This window comes from Dasypus novemcinctus, chromosome 2, assembly GCF_030445035.2.
Source record: "Dasypus novemcinctus isolate mDasNov1 chromosome 2, mDasNov1.1.hap2, whole genome shotgun sequence".
NCBI lineage: Eukaryota > Metazoa > Chordata > Mammalia > Cingulata > Dasypodidae > Dasypus > Dasypus novemcinctus.
The window spans coordinates 72982220-72993835 of record NC_080674.1 but is presented as its reverse complement, the minus strand read 5'-3'; positions in this window follow the sequence as shown (position 1 = coordinate 72993835).

Below are 11616 nucleotides of genomic sequence, written 5' to 3'. Positions count from 1 at the left end.
TTAGTAATGGTTAACTAGTATTACTTAGGGAAACTCACAAGCCATGCTAGGAGGAAGTGGGAAACCATTTAAGGTTAAGCAGATGAGAGACAAGATCATATTTGTGCTTCCTAAAGAAGTTCTGGTGGCATGGGAAGATGGAGTTTGTGTGTGGGGCGGAGGCTGGGGTGGGAATGAGATTGGGGAAAAAAGTTTCAGGTGATAAATGAGCCAGATCTGAGATAACAAAGTGAGGGAATTGATTACATACTTTTTTTTAAGATTTAAAAAAAAATTTCTCTCCCCTACCCCCTCCCACCCCAGTTGTCTGCTCTCTGTGTCCATTAGCTCTGTGTTCTGCGTCCGCTTGTATTCTTGTCAGCAGCACCGGAAATCTGTGTCTCTTTTTGTTGCGTCATCTTGCTGTACCAGCTCTCCTTATGTGCTGTGCCACTCCTGGGCAGGCTGCACTTTTTTCATGTGGGTGGCTCTCCTTACAGGGTGCACTCCTTGTGCATGGGGCTCCCCTATGCAGGGGACACCTCTATGTGGCATGGCACTCCTTGCGCACATCAGCACTGCGTGTGGGTCAGCTCCACACAGGTCAGGAGGCCCTGGGTTTGAACCCTGGACCTCCCATGTGTAGGCAGATGCTCTATCCATTGAGCCAAATCCGCTTCCTGATTACATAACATGTTAAGGAGATAGAATTGACAGAACTTTGGGGCTAGTTGAATGTTGGATTTGAAGGCAAGGAGAGGAGGACTCATGAGTTTCTTGTTTGGGAAACTGGGCCCTGATTGTTCTACCAACTGAGAATAGTAATATAGGAGGCAGGGCTGGTTAAGGGTTCATGATGATGATCTCAGCTTTGGGCAAGTTGAATTGAAGACACTTGTAAGATTTCCAGATGGAGATGTCTAAGGGGTCATCAAGAATAGGAATCAAGAGCTCACAATGGAGGTTGGGTTAGAAGTCCTGGGGTCATATACAGAGTGAGAAGAGAAGACAGCTGACAATACAGCCTTAGTGGACAATGACATGCAATGAATAAGACAAGAAGGAAGAACACCTGGAGGAGATAAAAGAAGTAACCAAGTAGACTTATTATTATTCTATTATAGACATTATTATTCTAGCAATGGAAGAACTTTTATCATGATATAAAGTCAATGGCCACCAGAGGTTCTGAGGGGAAGGAGAGGGAAGAATAGGTGCATCATGGGGGCATTTTTGGGCCATTCAAATTGTCCTGCATGACATCGCAATGACAGATACTGGCCATTGCACATTTTGTCAAAACCTATAAAATTGTGTGGGCCAGAGTGTAAATTATAATGTAAACTATAGTCCATAATTAGTAGCAAGGCTTCAATATGTGCTCATTAATTGTAACAAATATACTACACTAATGAAAAATGTTGTTAATGTGAGAAAGTGTGGGAGGGGGAGGGGATAGGGCATATGGGAAGCCCCTGTATTTTTTATATAACATTTATATAATCTAAAGCGTCTTTAAAAAAAAAAAAGGAGTGACAACCAATCAATCAATCAATCAATCAATCAATCAATAAAAGAAGTAACCAGAGGCATAGGAAGAAAAGCAGAGAAGTAAAGTAGCGGAGTCAGAGGAGCACGTTTCAAGATGCAGGGAGTACATGTCCAATGCTATAGTTATGTTATGTTATGTGATATAGGGAGAGAAGTTTATCTATTGGAGCTGACCCTTAAAAGGCCACTGGAGATTTTAAAGACATTATTTCTACACCCATAGCAACTCTGTGGCAGTTTGGTGTTATTGATGAATTCCAAAAAAGAAATACTATGTTTGTAACCTGGTCTGTCAGAGGTTTCTCTTTTACTTGATTAAATAATGATTAAGGCTTTGACTAGGCAACATCAGTAAGGCAGGGAAGGGAGGTTGGAGTTTTGAGCTGGAGCCTGGGAAGTAAACACATAGGAGAGAGCAGACTGCTGAGTCCAGAGAGAACTCAGTACCAGAGAGAGAGACAAAGCCTAGAGAGCCTGATAGTCTACAGTTGACCTTGTGGAGAGAACAGAGCAGCTGAGCCTGGAGAGGACAAGCCCCGGGAGAGACATGATACTTATCCCAGTCTACAGCTGATATTGAAAGAAGCTGGGACCACGAAGCCTTAAGGAAAGAGGAAGCCTGAACCCTTGCAGATGTTGGCAGCCATCTTGCACTAACATGTGGCAACAGATTTTGGTGAGGGAAGTAACCTATGTTTCATGGCATGGTAACTGTAAGCTTCTACCCCAAATAAATACCCTTTATAAAAGCCAACAGATTTCTGGTATTTTGTGTCAGCACCCCTTTGGCTGATTAATACAAACTCATAGACAAACTTGGGTCATTGTTAGTTCTTTAGGCTGTATTGTTACTTAATGATAACATTTCCTATATGTGCACTGGTTCTCTAAGTAATAGTAATTGCTAGTAACCACTAATAGCAGATAACCCTCATTACATGCCAGGCACTATTCAAACTTTTCATGTGAATTACCTCATTTATTCCTCACAAAAGCCTCTGAGGTGGGTTACATTTTCTCTCTTTGACATGTAGACAACTGAAGCAAATCATGATTAAGTTACTTCACCAAGGTCACCCAACAAATAGTGGCAGAATCAGAATTTGAACCCAGGATTTGAATCCAGGACTAGTGCTCTGGATTACTACACATTTGCTACCTGAAAACCATTTATTGCATTACAATTCTTCAATAATTATTTCTATGCTGAATGAGTAAAAGGGGTCTGATCACCAATGAGTAAGGTTTTATACTCACACTTTAAAGTTCATACTAATAGTACAGCAATTAAAAAAATTTTTTTAAATAAAGTATGAAATTACTTGCTGACAATAGAAGACTGTGCCTGAAACATAATATGCACTTTAAAAAAACTTAATGACTGAATAATTGAAAGATATGGTAATGATACTAGTAAACCTTCTCAATAGATTATCTATGTGGCTGGCAATCTGGAGATGCACACAATTCTGCTTCATATTCTTACCTTTACCAGGTTATTTTTAAAATTGTGGTAACATAGATTATATTAGTCAGCCAAAGGGTTTTTGATGCAAAATACCAGAAATCGGTTGGTTTTTATAAAGGGTATTTATGGGGTAGAAGCTTGCAGTTATCAGGCCGTAAAGTGTAAATTACTCCTCTCACCAAAGACTTTTGTCACGTGTTGGAACAAGATGGCTGCCAATGTCTGCCAGGGTTCAGGCTTCCTGGGTTCCTCTCTTCCCAGGGTTTATTTCTCTCTGGGCTCAGCTCCTCTGGTCTCTCCACAAGATTAGCTATAGACTATGAGACTCTCCAGGTTTTGCCTCTTTCCACAAGGTCACCTGTAGACTATTGGGCGAACAGCTTGTTTCTCTTCCCAGGGCTTCTGCTGTGTCTAAGGCGCCATCTCTATTCCTCTGTGTTCTCCTGTGTGTTCATTTCCCAGGCTCAAAATTCCAGCATTGAAACTCCAACATCAAATACTACAAATTCAAAACTCCAACTCTGTCCTTTGCCATGTCTTTTATCTGTGAGTCCCCACCCTCCAAGGAGTGGGGACTCAACATCCTACTGACATAATGATAATTTAATCATGCCCAGGTACAGACCAGTTTACAAAATAATCCAATGCCTATTTTTTGAATTCATGAACCACATTAAACTGCTACACATAGATATAACATAAAAATTGCCATTTGAACCATTTTTAAGTGTATAATTCAGTGATATTAATTACACTTACAGTGGAATTACATTCTGTAATAGTTTCAGACTTTTATAGACCCCAGAAAATTACGTTCTTGATGCTAATCTATTACTGTGGGTATGAAACTATTATAGGTGGGATCTTTTGATTAGTTTACTTCAGTTAAGGGCCTTTTGATTTGATTACTTCAATAGGATGTGACCAAGGGTGGGTCTTAATCATCTTACCGGAGTCCTTTATAAATGGGATGAATATGGAGAGAGAGACAGAGAGAAATCCACAGGAGCTGAGAGAAAGCAAAGGGAAGCCAGAAACTGAGGCAACAAAACCCAAAAGTGAAGGAAGAGACCAGCAGACACCCCCATGTACCTTGCCATACGACAGAGGAACCCAGAATCGCTAGCAGCCAGTCTTTGGGGAGAAGGCATCACCTGATGATGCCTTGATTTGGACATTTTCAAACACCAAGCTTGCAAGCAAATAAATCCCCATTGTAAAGTATATTGCATTCGGCAGCCTAGCATACTAAAACACTTTCCATTACCAAAACTTTTTCATCACCCCAAACAGAAACTATTTACTCATTAAACAGGAACTCCCCATTCTCCCTTCCCCTACCCCCTGGTCACCTCTAATCTACTTTCTCTCTCTATGAATTTGCTTGTTCCAGATATTTCATACAAGTTAAATCATACAACATTTGTCCTTTTGTGTCTGGCTTATTTATTTCTTATAGCACAACATTTTTAAGGCTCATCCAAGTTGAAGCATTTATCAGAAAATCATTCCTTTTGTGGCTGAAGAGTATTCCGTTGACTTCTACCAGGTTTTGAAGCATGGAATCTCCAACCCAGGGAAAACTTACAGGGTGGGAAGTATGCTTTGCACATACTTTACTGCATCCCCAAATTAACTGGGGTGTCTCTTCTTGCTTCACTTTGGCTCACTCTCCAGGACAGACCTTTAAAAGGAAAACAATTACTTTTCCAGATCTGAACTCCACCAATGGCATTGTGAGCCTGGCAGGGAGAGCAGAGACCCTGACCAAGGTGGCTGTTCTCTTGGGGTTCAAAGTTTTGATGCTCATCCTCAAATGCGGTATGGAGGCCACAGAGCCCACAGCAGGCTCATATTGTGGCAGCAAAGTGGTTTTCCACCTTTGCGTCTATCCCATCTCTACAGGGGACATTCCTGTTTGGTGTAAAGGGTAGTATTTGTGCAAACCAAGTACTTTCAACTTTAAGCAACAAAATAAAATATTGGCTCATGGTTTATTTGCCCCTTGGGATTATCCTCACACCTGTGAATGGTTTTATTCAGTATAATCCTGTTAATCATCTCTAGCAAACTTTCTCTGATCCCCTTGCTTAATTCATCAATAAATATTTCCTTTTCAACTGAATAGCAACTTTAGAATCTTGAAGAATGGTAATTAAATTTTGTGGCATAGTATGGGGGGGAAGGGGCATGGAGTCTGGATTTGAATGGTTTTTGTTACTGGTTGTGACAAGGTGCCAGTAGGGTCCCCACCACTCAAGTAATTGTGCTCTCTGTGCTGTTGTTCATCAGCAGGTGCTGAACTAAGGAACTTTGGCACTGACTGTCCTTAAATCTCCTGGGAACAGGCTTCAACTCACTTACCTGGCCCAGATGAGTGGATGAAGGAAGGAGTATGTGGGCAGGCTTGGGCCTGCCCCTGTCTGCTCTCATTTAGACACACTCTGCTCCTTTCTCAAACTGAAGGCTCAATAACTTATTTACTCAAAGTAGAAAAAAAGTGGGCATAATTAATTTAATGAGCTAATGACCAAAGTTCACATGCATTGCCTGAATTGACCAACTTGATGACAATTTATGAAACTTGAATCTGACTGACCAGCTATTTTTCACGAAAGCAGCATTAGCTTGAACTACATATTGAGTACTAATTATTCTTCATGCTTATGAGAACCTGAACTAGGAAAATATTTGGTTCTCATGGCGGGGAAGAAGATTCAATAGGTTGTATTATGGTATAGGTTTTCTTTTGCTGTGTCTTTTTTTTTAAGGTACAAAAAAAATGTGTTTGGCTTAAATGCATTCACCAGCCATTTAGTACACTTACACATATTGCATATTTTATGTTCCACTTTACCTCTTGCTGAAAGAACTAAATGCATAACAAAATGCTTTGGAAAATGCTTAATTTTTCAACTGTTGATTTATTGTGTAACATTTCAATAAGAGACTGAATGGCCCTGGTCTACAACTACTGAAAAATAGAAAAATTACCCAAACTAGTATGTTGAATCTGTGAATATTAAGTTTGTCAATGTAATTTATGACTCTGCAGGTAATATACTGGTAATTTGCATACTAATTGCTGGTGGAAGCCAAACTACTCTAATTTAGTAAATTAGCCTGCTTAAGCAGAAGCTAGCAATTGCCTCTCTGCATTGGGGAGAGAGTTAAAGCTGCTTAGGAGTGAGAAATAGAGCTTTAGAGCTTAGGCCAGGAGGCCCTTTGGAGCTATTGGGGCCACCTGCCTGAGGCAGGCCGTAAAGCTGAGAAGCCCACTGGACCCCGCAGCCTAGGCGAGAACATACCCTGTTTTTCAGATCCAAAGCCCAGTGCATTTTCCAAGTGGTTCAAATTCAGAAAACAGAAGACTGAGGTCAGAATTCACTCTGGGCAAAAACTATATGCGCCTGTATGTCCAGTAACAGAAACAAATAGGAATTTGAAAGCCGAAAACCATCCTTTCCAGCTTCCTAAAGGGGTACTATTAATGATATGCATGTAATTCTTTCAAAAACAGGTATGATTCTTTCTTTTAAATAGGAGTGCTTCTGGGGAGTTGCAGGAGAATCAAATGATATTTTAAATGCCATGGAGTAATGTGGTTTGGAAAGATGTTCAACCCCCTCAATAATAATCAAGGAAAAGCAAATCAAAACACTGAGGTATAATTTGCTAGCTATCAGACTGACAAAAACTTAAAAGATTGAAAGCTCTTTATTATTGTCAAGGGCATGGGGAAATGGGCATAGTATAAACTGGCATAATGTTTTAGGGGGTGGTATAGTAATAGCCATCAAAATAAAAATGCACATATTTTCTGACTCACCAATCCCACTTCAAGGTGTTTATCCCATAGAAATACAAAAGGTCCCATAGAACCCTATGAAATTGTTGTTATTTGGTCATTTTTTATATACAAAAACCGTAATTTCATATGATTCGACATAATACAAGAATATTCATTGTAACATTTTGCAATGATGACAGTTAGAAATAGCCTAATGCTCAGCAATAAGAGACTGATGAAATAAATGGCACAGATCTTATGCAGCTTTTAAAAAGTGCAAGGTAGGGCTAATATACACTGATATGGAAAGATGATCATGAAACATTAAGTAAACAAACCAAATTGTAAAATATCATTCATAATCCCATTTTTGTTTTATTTTTTATTTTTATTTTTTTTTAAAGATCTATTTATTTATTCATTCATTTCTCTCCCCTTCCACCCACCACCTACCACCCCGGTTGTCTGTTCTCTGTGTCTATTTGCTGTGTCTTGTTCTTTGTCTGCTTCTGTTGTTGTCAGCGGTACAGGAATCTGTGTTTTTTTTTTTTTTTTGGTTGTGTCATTTCGTTGTGTCTGCTCTCCGTGTGCGTGGCACCATTCCTGGGCAGGTTGCACTTTCTTTCCCGCTGGGCGGCTCTCCTTATGGGGCGCGCTCCTTGCACGTGGGGCTCCTCTACGCGGGGACACCCCTGCATGGCAGGGCACTCCTTGTGCGCATCAGCACTGCACATGGGCCAGCTGCACACAGGTCAAGGAGGTCTGGGGTTTGAACCGCGGACCTCCCATGTGGTAGATGGATGCTCTAACCCCTGGGCCAAGTCCTCCGCCCTATTTTTGTTTTAAAAAGTGTATATATATTTGTATATTTTGGTATGTATACAATGGAGATATAGAAAATATTGGAAGGATATCTCCCAATGTTTTAAACAGTGGTTAACTATAGAGAAAGTGGGACAAGGGATTGGGTCTGGGGAGAGATACCTTTTCTTTAATATTTCTGAGTCATTGAAATTTGATATAGCCAATGTACTATTTTTAGAGTTGTAAAAACAAAAACAAAAATTGAAAATAATAAAAGCTATGAGCAATTTGCCAAATTAAGAATAATACTTTCTGAATGAAATTAATATTCAATCATATAATATTTGATATGTTTGACATGTTCAGGTTTTCCAATAGCAAACAATTTTTTTAAAAGTAGGATGCAACTATACTTTGTGTGTAAGCATAAATGTGTTCTAAGAGTTTTGGTAAATATTAAGATAAATATTGTATTAAAATTGGTTACATGTGAACTGAATGAAACTCAACGACTTAGTGAATACGCAGGGCCAAGCTATTTAATATAGTCAAGATGATCCTCAATTTTAGGAAATGGGACTTACAAGAGATTGAGCAGGTACATTAATCTTTGAAAGTCATGAATGAACAATTGGACTAGTTCACTAACTGAAGATAGTATTTTATTTCCCCCCCACACACACACACTTTTGTTACTAGCACTTTATTGAGGTATAATTTATATACAGTGACATCCATAAATCTTAAATGTACATTCATGAAGTTTGACAAATGTATTCAGTGGTATGCTGGTAGAAAAAAGAAAAGAAAGCTCGGCTTATAGCATTTTAAAATTTTTGTAGTATAAATACTCCCACCATGGATGATTTCAAGGTAGCAATGGTTTAATAACAAACTCACAAAATTTTCCTGAGTATTTAAGAATTGCCTCTCAGGAGTGTAAGGGACAGATCTAGCACACAGCTGAAAGCATTCAATCATGTAACCACCACCCCAAACAAGATATAGACTAGGGAAGCGGACTTGGCCCAATGGATAGGGTGTCCGCCTACCACATGGGAGGTCTGCGATTTAAACCCTGGGCCTCCTGACCCATGTGGAGCTGGCCCATACGCAGTGCTGATGTGTGCAAGGAGTGCTGTGCCATGCAGTAGGGGAGCCCCACATGCAAGGAGTGTGCCCCGTAAGAAGAGCCGCCCAGCACGAAAGAAAGTGAAGCCTGCCCAGGAATGGCACCGCACACACAGAGAGCTGACACAACAAGATGACACAACTAAAAGAAACACAGATTCCTGGTGCTGTTGATAAGGATAGAAGCAGTCACAGAAGAACACATAATGAATGGACACGGAGCAGACAACTGGGGAGGGGACAGGGGGGATGGGGAGAGAAATAAATAAAAAATAAATCTTAAAAAAAAAAAAGATATAGACTATTTCCATCACCCCAGAAGATTCCCTCATGACCCTTTCCAGTTAAGCCACCATCACCCTGCACAGACAACCACGATTCTGACTTTTATCACCATAAATTAATTTTGAACTTCATATAAATGTAACTATTAGCAGGTATTCTTTTGTTTCTGGCTTCTTTTGCTCAACTTTATAATTCTGAAATTCATCCAGGTTGTTGCAGAAGATGCTATTTAAAATCACTTGTTTTCTATATGTCAATTCTCTATATATCTTACCTTGATTTTCGGTCCATTTTGGAAACAGAATCAGCCTTTTAAAACATAATCTTTCTCCTTTAAAATTACTCTAGCTGAGCAGAGACATGAACAGACATCTGTACACTGATGTTCATAGCGGCATTATTCACGATTGACAAAAGTTGGAAACAACCCAGGTTCCATCAACTGATGAATATATAAACAATTTGTGGTCTACACATGGTGGAATATTATGCAGCTATAAGAAGAAATGAAGTAGTAAGGAGTATGACAACATGGATGAACCTGGAGGACATTATGTTGAGTGAAGCAAGCCAGACACAAAAGGGCAAATACTATTGATTGTGCTATTATGAACTAAGTACATTGTGTAAACTCATGGAGATAAAAATTAGAATATAGGTCACCAGAAAATAGAATAAGGGTAGAGAATGGAAAGCTGAGGATTAATCAATTAATTGGTAAAAAGTTTGTTTGAATCTTTGGAAAGGAATAGAAATGGTGAAAGCACATCATGGTGTTTGTACCTAGCAGAGTTATTATATTAGTATGATCATGGTTGAAAGTATATGTCTAAAATCATGTATATTACTAGAATGAAAGCTAAAAAATGTAACATAGGGTTGTATAAGAGTAAAACCTCACATAAAATATGAATATGGGTGATATTGCATATGTAAGTCCTAAGCTGAGGCTCAGGACCCAGCTGGCACATGAGTAGTCCAGAGATTGAAGTCCCCTGAGTATGCACCATCCCTAGCACCAACCATAGGTTCAGTAAAAGTGACAGAAGAGGCATATGTAGGAAGGTCACATCTGAGTCCAGCTCCATCATACTCAGGAGCACAAATTCCAAAGTAGAGTCCTCTGACATGGCACTGAACTCCAAATCTATCTGCCATGACCATATACTCTGTGGATCTCCATAGCCTTCAGGAGAACCAGCACCTAGGATTATATCTACTTTGGCTCTCTCCAGCAAACCTGCTGAGGTTTGTGTAAGCATGACCCCTCTGATGACTTCCCAACTCTTTTTGGAAGAATCTTAGCCATATAAACTCATTGTCTTTGCCATTTCCCCCTTTTATTCAAGGTCAAAAAGCAGTTTTTAATACTTGATCCAGCATGTAGGCTGAGACATTCTGCTGGTCTAAGTTGACCTTTTAATTCAAGGTCTCTTTCTAGTTTCATCACCAGTTAGTGATTGGTAGTAATCCCTCAGTGCCAGGGAGGCTCATCCCCAGGAGTCATGTCCCATGCTGGGAGGAAGGTAATGCATTTACATGCTGAGTTTGGCTTAGAGAGTGGCCACGTTTGAGTTACATGGAGGCTCTCAGGAGGTAACACTTAGGCACCCTGTAGCTCTAGGCCTAGTTTATATTTCAGGCACACAGGCTCACAAGCATTGTCATCAGTATCAAGGGCTCATTGTTGGACCATCCTTCCTTGTTGGTCTTTGCCGTTACACTTGGGGGATATAAATTTAATGATTGACTTTTCCTCTTTTTTGAAGGATGCTGTTGGAATTTTGATTGGATTACACTCAATCTGTAAATCACTTTGGGTAGTACTGACATTTTATTTAGCAATATTCAGTCTTCCAATCCATGAACAAAGAATGTCGTTCCATTTATTTACTTCTTCTTCGATTGCTTTTAGTAATGGTTTGTAGTTTTCTCTTTATAAGTTATTTTATCTGTGATCAAATTTGCTTCTGGGTATTTGATTCTTTTAGTTACTATGGCAAATGTAATTTTTTCCTTGATATCCTCTTCAGATTGTTCATTGCTAGTGTATAGAAACACTACTGATTTCTGCATGTTGATCTTGTATCCCATTACTTTGTTGAATTTGTTTATTGGTTATAATAAGTTTGTTGTGGATTGTCTACATATAGGATCATATCATCTGCAAATAGGGGAAAGTTTTACTTCTTCCTTTCCAGTTTGGATGTCTGTTATGGCTTTTCCTTGCCTAATTGCTCTGAGTAGAACTTCCAGTACAACGTTGAGTAATAGTGATAATTTTGTCTTGTTCCAGATCTTAGAGGGAAAATTTTCAGTCTTTCACTATTGAGTATGATATTAGCTGTGTTTCTTTTTTTCGTAAATACCCATTATCACATTGAGCAAATTTCCTTATATTTCTAGATTTCTAAGGTTATTTTTATTTTTTAATGAAGAAAGGGGTGCTGGATTTTGTCCAATGCCTTTTAAAGATCAATGGGATGATCAGGTAGTTTCCTCCCTTACTCTATTACTGTAGTATATTACATTAACTGATTTTCTAATGTTGAACCACCCTTGCATATCTGGGATGAATCTCACTTGATCATGGTGAATAACCATTTTA